The sequence below is a fragment of the Mya arenaria genome, chromosome 3 (genome assembly GCF_026914265.1).
Source record: "Mya arenaria isolate MELC-2E11 chromosome 3, ASM2691426v1".
Taxonomy (NCBI): Eukaryota; Metazoa; Mollusca; class Bivalvia; order Myida; family Myidae; genus Mya; species Mya arenaria.
In genome coordinates, this window is record NC_069124.1 from 52872861 (window position 1) to 52880560 (window position 7700).

Sequence of the window (7700 nt, forward strand, 5' to 3'; positions counted from 1 at the left end):
TTCTAGCACGTGGAGCAGTCTCTCTTAGAAGATCTCCTCAACAGACACCACAACCTAGAATGAACCTATCGCTCGATTGTCTTACGGTTGAATCGTTCTTTAAGAACATGAAGTATGATCCTCCATCTCCGAGTATTTTCCCAAGCTCACCGAGTTCATTTTCAGTCAACTCATTGTTGCCAACCTTCGGAATGGTCTCCAACGCCTTCTGCATTTGGCTTGCCTGTCATGTCACCTATCTGCCTGTATCAAGAAAGCTTAAGGTTGAAGTGGAAAAGGAGGGAAAACTGCTGTATGAATATGCTGAGAAGAAATGCAGCATTACATTCAAAGTCTTCCTTCTACCTGGTAAACTACAAAAGCAGAATGTGTCTGTCTTTTCAAATCATTCGGGACAAAACAAAAAGACCACCGCCATTTTCAAGGGTTTCGACGAATCACAGTACAAGTCTATGAAGATAGGAGTACGACTGTTTATGAAAAAAGGATTCTTCAAAAGGCGAACACTGGTTCGGGAGTGGGTTGTCCCTCTGGCAGATGTTGACCTCCAACGACAAAAAGACATTTATTGGATAAAGCACGAGGAATCGTTCTAAAGTACAACTCTTTTATTTTTATTTCGTTTAGAGTCTTTTGTTAATATTTTGAGTGTAACTGTTACGTGCTTTTTATTGTCTTGTTAACATATTGTCTCCGGTCATTTTGACGTTTAATGTTTTACCACTGTCGATGTATTGTAGAACCATTACATAATCATATTTTATTTTAATCTTTAATTATACTATATATGATTGTGATCTTATTTTGATATAACACAAACCCCAATGATCACAAAAATCAATTAAATTTGTATATATAACTATATTTCAATGGTATGTTTGATTAAATAAACCATATAGGAAGGACAACAGGAATGGTTACAATTCTTTTTATACTAATAGTCGATCTTTAAATTTCTTCTCTTAATTTTGCATAAAAATACACCGTTTTTATTTTTTTTGGTAACAATATAAGTATTCATTTCTATCCTCATGTTCTGTAAATATTTATATTGTTATCACACGTATGTATTATACTCGTGGTGTATGTATACCATTCGTATGTTGTATTGTTAATACTTCAATAAACTTTCAAAGCAAAAGGTATGACCTTAGTTGAAAAAAATGATATGAACAGTATATTAAAAGCAAACGGAACAGTTAGACTAAGTTCTATCATACATAACTATCATACATAACAAGTTTCCTATCATACATACATAACAAGTTTCCTATCATACATACATAACAAGTTTCCTATCATACATACATAACAAGTTTCCTATCATACATACATAACAAGTTTCCTATCATACATACATAACAAGTTTCCTATCATACATAACAAGTTTGTCCGTTCTAAGAGGGAATAACAAGTAAACGTTGTCGATTTTAGGGGGAGACAAGCGAGCCTCGGGTGCGCCCCCCCCCCCCCAATTTTAAAGAGTTCTGAGACGTTTCTATGAAGTAACCTTGATAATAGTCACGCTAAACTCTTCTTTATTTAATTCAAGATACGGATAGTGATTTAGTGTATATGAAATGAGAGTTTTTCAAAGAGTTCTGAGACGTTTCTATGAAGTAACCTTGATAATAATCACGCTAAACTCTTCTTTATTTAATTCAAAATACGGTAAGTGATTTGGGGTAAATGAAATCAGATACTTAAGTTTGTTTTGCTTAAAGCTGCACTCTCACAGATTGATCGTTTTAACAACTTTTTTTCGTCTTGGAATAAGCCATTAATTTGCGTTAACGTCAGAAAACCGGTGATATAAGACTGCTTACCAACGATCAGATCGCACTTTTAATATTTGTACTTTCAAAATCTAATGGTTTATGGTTAAAAGCGTTAGTAACGCTTTAAGGATAACGATTTTCTCGGTATAAAACATCATTTTTGAACGTAAGTAAGGAAACTGCGATCCTATTTTTTGTCAGTAGTCTTTTATTACCGGTGTTTAGACATTCACTTAAAAATTGGTATATTCCAAGAAAAAACAAAATAAGTAGTCAAAACTGTCAGTCTGTGAGAGTGCAGCTTTAAGCATAGCAAACTTAAGTTTCTTATTCATTTTCTTTAAAATGAGAATCTGTGAGAGTTAAACTTTCAGATTTGTTGAGAAATTGCGATCAGATCCTCAACAAGAGACACACAGGACAGCAGTGTTTACACATGTATATATGGTAATCAATACTTCGACTGACAATACGCATAACACCTATATACTGACGGATGCAATGGCTGTACTTCGACTGATACAAATGTAGTAGTTGTTACGTTCGCTTCATGACTAAGAGAGGTCTTGAGCTCGAGCCATAGTGAAACCATGTGCACCCATTTTGTCATAGTTATACCATTTTGTTATCCTTTTGCATATAAGAGTCATTTTTTAAGTGAAAAGGCAAAGAAACGGTATTATTCCGTTGCTCCTCAGTACGATAACAGGTTTTCCGTGTTCCGGGAACAATATTATACAATACAATGCCGTGTCTATGTGGCGTGTTCATAAACAATTATGTTCTAAAACAAAGCGCTCCTGACGAAATGGAGACATTTTTGTTATAAAATGAAGACTTTGTTTTTAGTCGGAAATCTCCATTTATTTCTCTGTTATTTTAGATGTATGCTGTCCTAGGAGAGTTAACTTTAGCTGTTACATCGACGAATAGTTAATGGCTTGTGTGCATGCATGCGAATTTCGACAGAAATAAATGGAAAATGTTGCAGGCTCTTTCCTTTTACTTGAATTTCTCCAACAATCATAAGTCCTTTAAAAAGGAATCAAACTCCATTGTTATTGTTTTGTTCCAAATTGTGTTATGTTCTTTAAACGAGTTTTGAGAGTGTTACGGTAAAACAATTTATAATATAAGCACGATAAAACATAAAAGCAAGATAAAAATAAATAAAAGCACGATACAAAATAAAAGCACGATAAAAAAAATAAAAGCACGATAAAAAAAAGCACGATAAAAAAATCATGTTCAAGACTGTATTGTGGCTATATGAACTAAGATTCTTAAATGAAGTACCACTAGCGGATTCAGGGGGTGGTGGCGCACCCGGCGCGCGTCCCCCGAAATCGTCCAAGTTTACTTTTTATTCCAACATAGGAGAAGACAGGTAATGAAATACGCCAAAAATGCACCATTTCGGACTAGAAATTGTTACAATCCCCACCCCCGAAAAAGATAAAATTAAAAAAAAATCGTTTCTGAGGGAGGGGCGCAAGTAAAATGGGTTCGCCCCTTTAGTTATGCCCCTTCTAACGTCGAATCTTAGATCCGCCCTCTGCGTACGCTTAGCACTTTTATAGTCATTCAATCGGCATGGAAATAGCTTGTGTCCCAGTGTTTAAACATTTCTGACTTTATTTTTTTTCCTACAATTACAATAATATAATTGTAAAATTATGTGTGCTACTTCGTGCTTCGGCATTGAGTTTATATCAGAAGTACTTCAATTGGACGAATCAATTCTTAAACGTATTACGCTTAACACATATAGAGAAATTTAACCGGCATGGTCAATGTGTGTTTACCACGTGATAAATTACGTCATATATGCTACGTCGGAAGGCAAAATTTTGCTTAAAATAAAGACTTAAATCGAAGATAACGTTTCGCTTACCACCCCATTTTAAATGAAACAAGGTCAGTATATGCCGCTTAAAGAGCCCCATCTTAGTTTTATAACCGGAGTTTGATAAGGTGACTAGTTTCATCAAACACTTCGTCAGACGGCAGTATTGTGAAAAGGTTTGTCGAAGTGTTATAAGAAACTAAACTCTCAGTCAAACTCTGATAAACGGCCGAAGGCGGGGCTCCGTAAGCGGCATAAACTGCGCTATGTTTAATTTAAAATGGTAAAGAAAATGAAAAGTTATCATTGTTTCAAGTCTTCAATCGAAGCAAAATATTGCCTTCCGACGTAGCATTTATGACGCAATTTATCACGTGGTATACTCACACTGATGGTGATAGCTTGTGTCTCGGTGTTTAAACATTTATGGCTTTATTTTAACTTACAACTACAATGATATGTTTGTGAAATTATGTGTGCTACTTCGTGCTTCGGCATTGAGTTTGTATCAAAAGTATGAGATCTGTGTTCAATATTAGGAATTAAGGAAAACATAAATAGGGATGCCTTGAGAGCAGGCAATCGGTTTGCTATCAGCGATGGAATTAAATCATCGAAATATATTGGACTTCATTTTTGATGTTTTTTGTAGAAATTTGAAGAACATACCACGCCATGCAAATACGCGGACATGTAAAAATGTTATCATTGTAACAAAGTTTAGTGCGAAATGGACTTAACAGATTAAACCAGGTCATTGATGAAATTGACACCCAAACCTATATAAATGGTTCATATATTTCTTCATATTAATATGTAGACTAATATTGGTCCTTGCATATGGGACTCAGCCATTGTCTCAATAGGCCGATTTGAATTACTAGCTATAGGAAATCCACACCAAGCCGTAGCAAAATTATAAGGTATTACAACTTAAGCAAATCTGTCAAATTTGAGAGAGCCTTACTGTCATATATGGTTGTTACTTTTGGTTGATAATAATCTACTTATAGATCCTTTTCCTTATTTTGTAGACAAAGAAATGTTGGTTGTATGCGTCATATTAGGCGGGTGTGAATCACGAAGGGCGTTGTAGTCATTGTGTTCACAGTTTTCCTAGTAAGTTCTGCGATCCCCTCCCCTTCCCATGCTGTCACTGACCACCAGCGGACACAGAGGGGAGCGCACGTTGCGTCATCCCTTAAGTTCATCCTAAACTCGTCACCCTAAAGTTTTCCATAAAGTCATCAAAGTTTACCTTTAATTTCAATATAGGAGAAAAAAGTAATAAAGTACGCCCAAACTGCACCATTTCGGACAAGAAATTGTCAAAATGTTTTTTTATTGAGTACTTCAAACACCCTGCCACCACTTTAAATAAAAAATCGGTTGCAATGGAGTGGCGCAATTACCACCCCCCCCCCCAACCCGCCCCCTCCCTGGGTTATTCCCCATCTAACGCCAAATCCTATATCCGCCCTGCTGACTGTCATCATCACCCAGATGCCATGTGTGTATTCAATGGTATAGTACATGAATATCAATGGTTCGCGTGCGAAACATGCATGTATATGGCTAATTATCAAAACTTTGTTTGATTTGACCGGAGAAATATCCCATGGGTAGTATTTCATATGCAACTTAAGTCAATCTTATGGTCATACATCATTGACTTCATTCACTATATTGGTCAGTTATTAATAACAAGTAATCCGATTAGCTACATCGTTCTTAGATCCAATTAAGACCTATATTGAATACCAGACCAGGATACCTAAACTGCATTCCTCTATATGTGTAGTAAGTTGGAACAGACATGATTATTTGCTTACTTAATAAATACAAATGGCAGTTTCTTATAAGCAAACTATTTTACGTACAAGTACATGACAGCTCTGTGAATAAGTTGATGGTGGCATCATTCCGTGTATATACGCATATGTTTTAGTTTATTCCATGCGCTTTTGTGAACCAATATCAAAATCACAGCTCAATTATTTTGATCCAATTATTTCGGTTGCAAATGGTCATTCAAAAGCAGTATGTACGCCAAATTAGATGTTTTATGAAGTCAAGTATCGCTGAAGTGTACCTCAGGGTTAACTAAGGACGTTTCAAAGGCGGTTTTGAGAGACTCCCTCGTAAATTTATCGTTGATTGTGATATTTACTTCGAAACCGAAGTATTTTTGCGATACTGGGCAAAGAGTAAAATAAATGCTCAACACTTATATATCTGTAAACAATTGACGAACACACACTGTGCAAAAGGTGTATAACCCTTTGCACATGCACAGGCGAGCCTAATTGGCTCGAACTCGCTTGGCTCGATTTCCTCGTTGGCTCGAACTGTATGTAAAGGACCGGTTTTGTAACTGAAGTAAAGTATTCCTGCTTGGCTCGAGCTTCCCGAGGCTAGAGGTAGTTTCGCCGGTCCCCTTTGAGGTCGAGTCAAAGGGGTTCGACTGTATGTCAACATTCCTAGATATCTCGTTGAAAAACAACATGTGTGAAACAAAACCGTTTTTAGAAAAATACTTATGAAAACCTAACTGGAATAACATGTAGTTGTTTTCGGGAATATGATAATTTTCAATAATCACCTGCCTTAGTCGTCACGCCTATTTACAGGACCTGTTTGAAGAACATTCAAGTGCTTTATACCAAATAGTTTCATATAGTGCATATTACAGGCATTTCTGTCATAACTAATCACATCTTGTGTCAGGCAAAGTATTATTTTTTGTATTAGATTTAATCTTAGAATAAAATAAAATGCTAAATTAAATGAAGATATCGCATCTTGCAAAAATTGACGAACCGAAAATACTAATTTTAAAGGACGATTTTACAGTTTGGCCAGTGAAATGTGCATAGAAATGCCTGTTTTGCTTCTGATGAACTGAACAATATACAGGTATACAATTATTTGCTGCTGCTTGGTCTTTTGATCAGTTCGTGACCTTAGAAATCCTGAATAAAAGCAGGAAATATTTGCATAGTAGCCATTCTTATAATAAGTTTAAAATATTTATTTTTATTTTATGTTTTAACATTTATAACAAATATATATTTCGGACATGTAGTTTGGATTAAGTATGAGATAGTCAGAACCTTGAGTTTTATTCCATTCGTAAGAGCAGGGATGTGATTGTCCTGGAAGCTGGAGGGCTGAAACCATTTCGGCCATTGGTTCTTGGGGCACTTTTGGGGTCAAAAGCATACTGCCGTAGATGAAAAAAATGGCGTTTTAGAAGCTCTTTTGAGGGTTCTTCTGACTTTAAATTTGAAGTAAACTGGGATATCAACTCTAACAACCAAAAGCACACTTGTATCTTTTTAATCAGCTAAATAAATAAATATATATATATATATATATATATATATATATATATATATTTTTTTTTTTTTTTTTTTTTTTTTTTTTGGGGGGGGGGGCTGGGGCCATTAGATCCGCGGAATTCCGCGAATCCGCGGACAAATCACATCCCTGGAGCTTATTAGTCATACTTCCAAGAATTATTAGTTACCAATAATGACTGAGATACTCAACCTTTTATGCAAGATTAAGACTATATATTAAGCTACTTTGAATTGCACACTTGTTTCAACAAATACATATTAACGTCTACAACACTTCCGAGACCAACCATTATTCACCTTGGTCTCAACGATTAATAATGGTATTTCAACGTTGTTGCGCCTGCTGGAAATATTTATTAAAGTACGAATACCGACCCGTTTGGCCCAGTGTTTTACTCAGTCAAAATTTACATACTATCACAAATTGAAATTCTGGTATTGCCTTTTGAAACAAGGGTTTCGAGGTTTTTAGTTTCAAGACAATCTTATTTTCGCTATTATTCAACATTAAGTATAATCAAGGCATTGTAACATGCCGCATTCAGCACTCTCAGTGCTTTGATTATTGTACAAGGACGAGCAGATCAAGTTTCCCCCAAACCCTTATTGATTTGACATGTTGTTCAAATGTTATAAGCGATCACTCACAAAATGGGTCAGAAAGAGTCAGTAAATCCTGAGAAGTTCAACATTTTATCGCTCAAATTCATCACC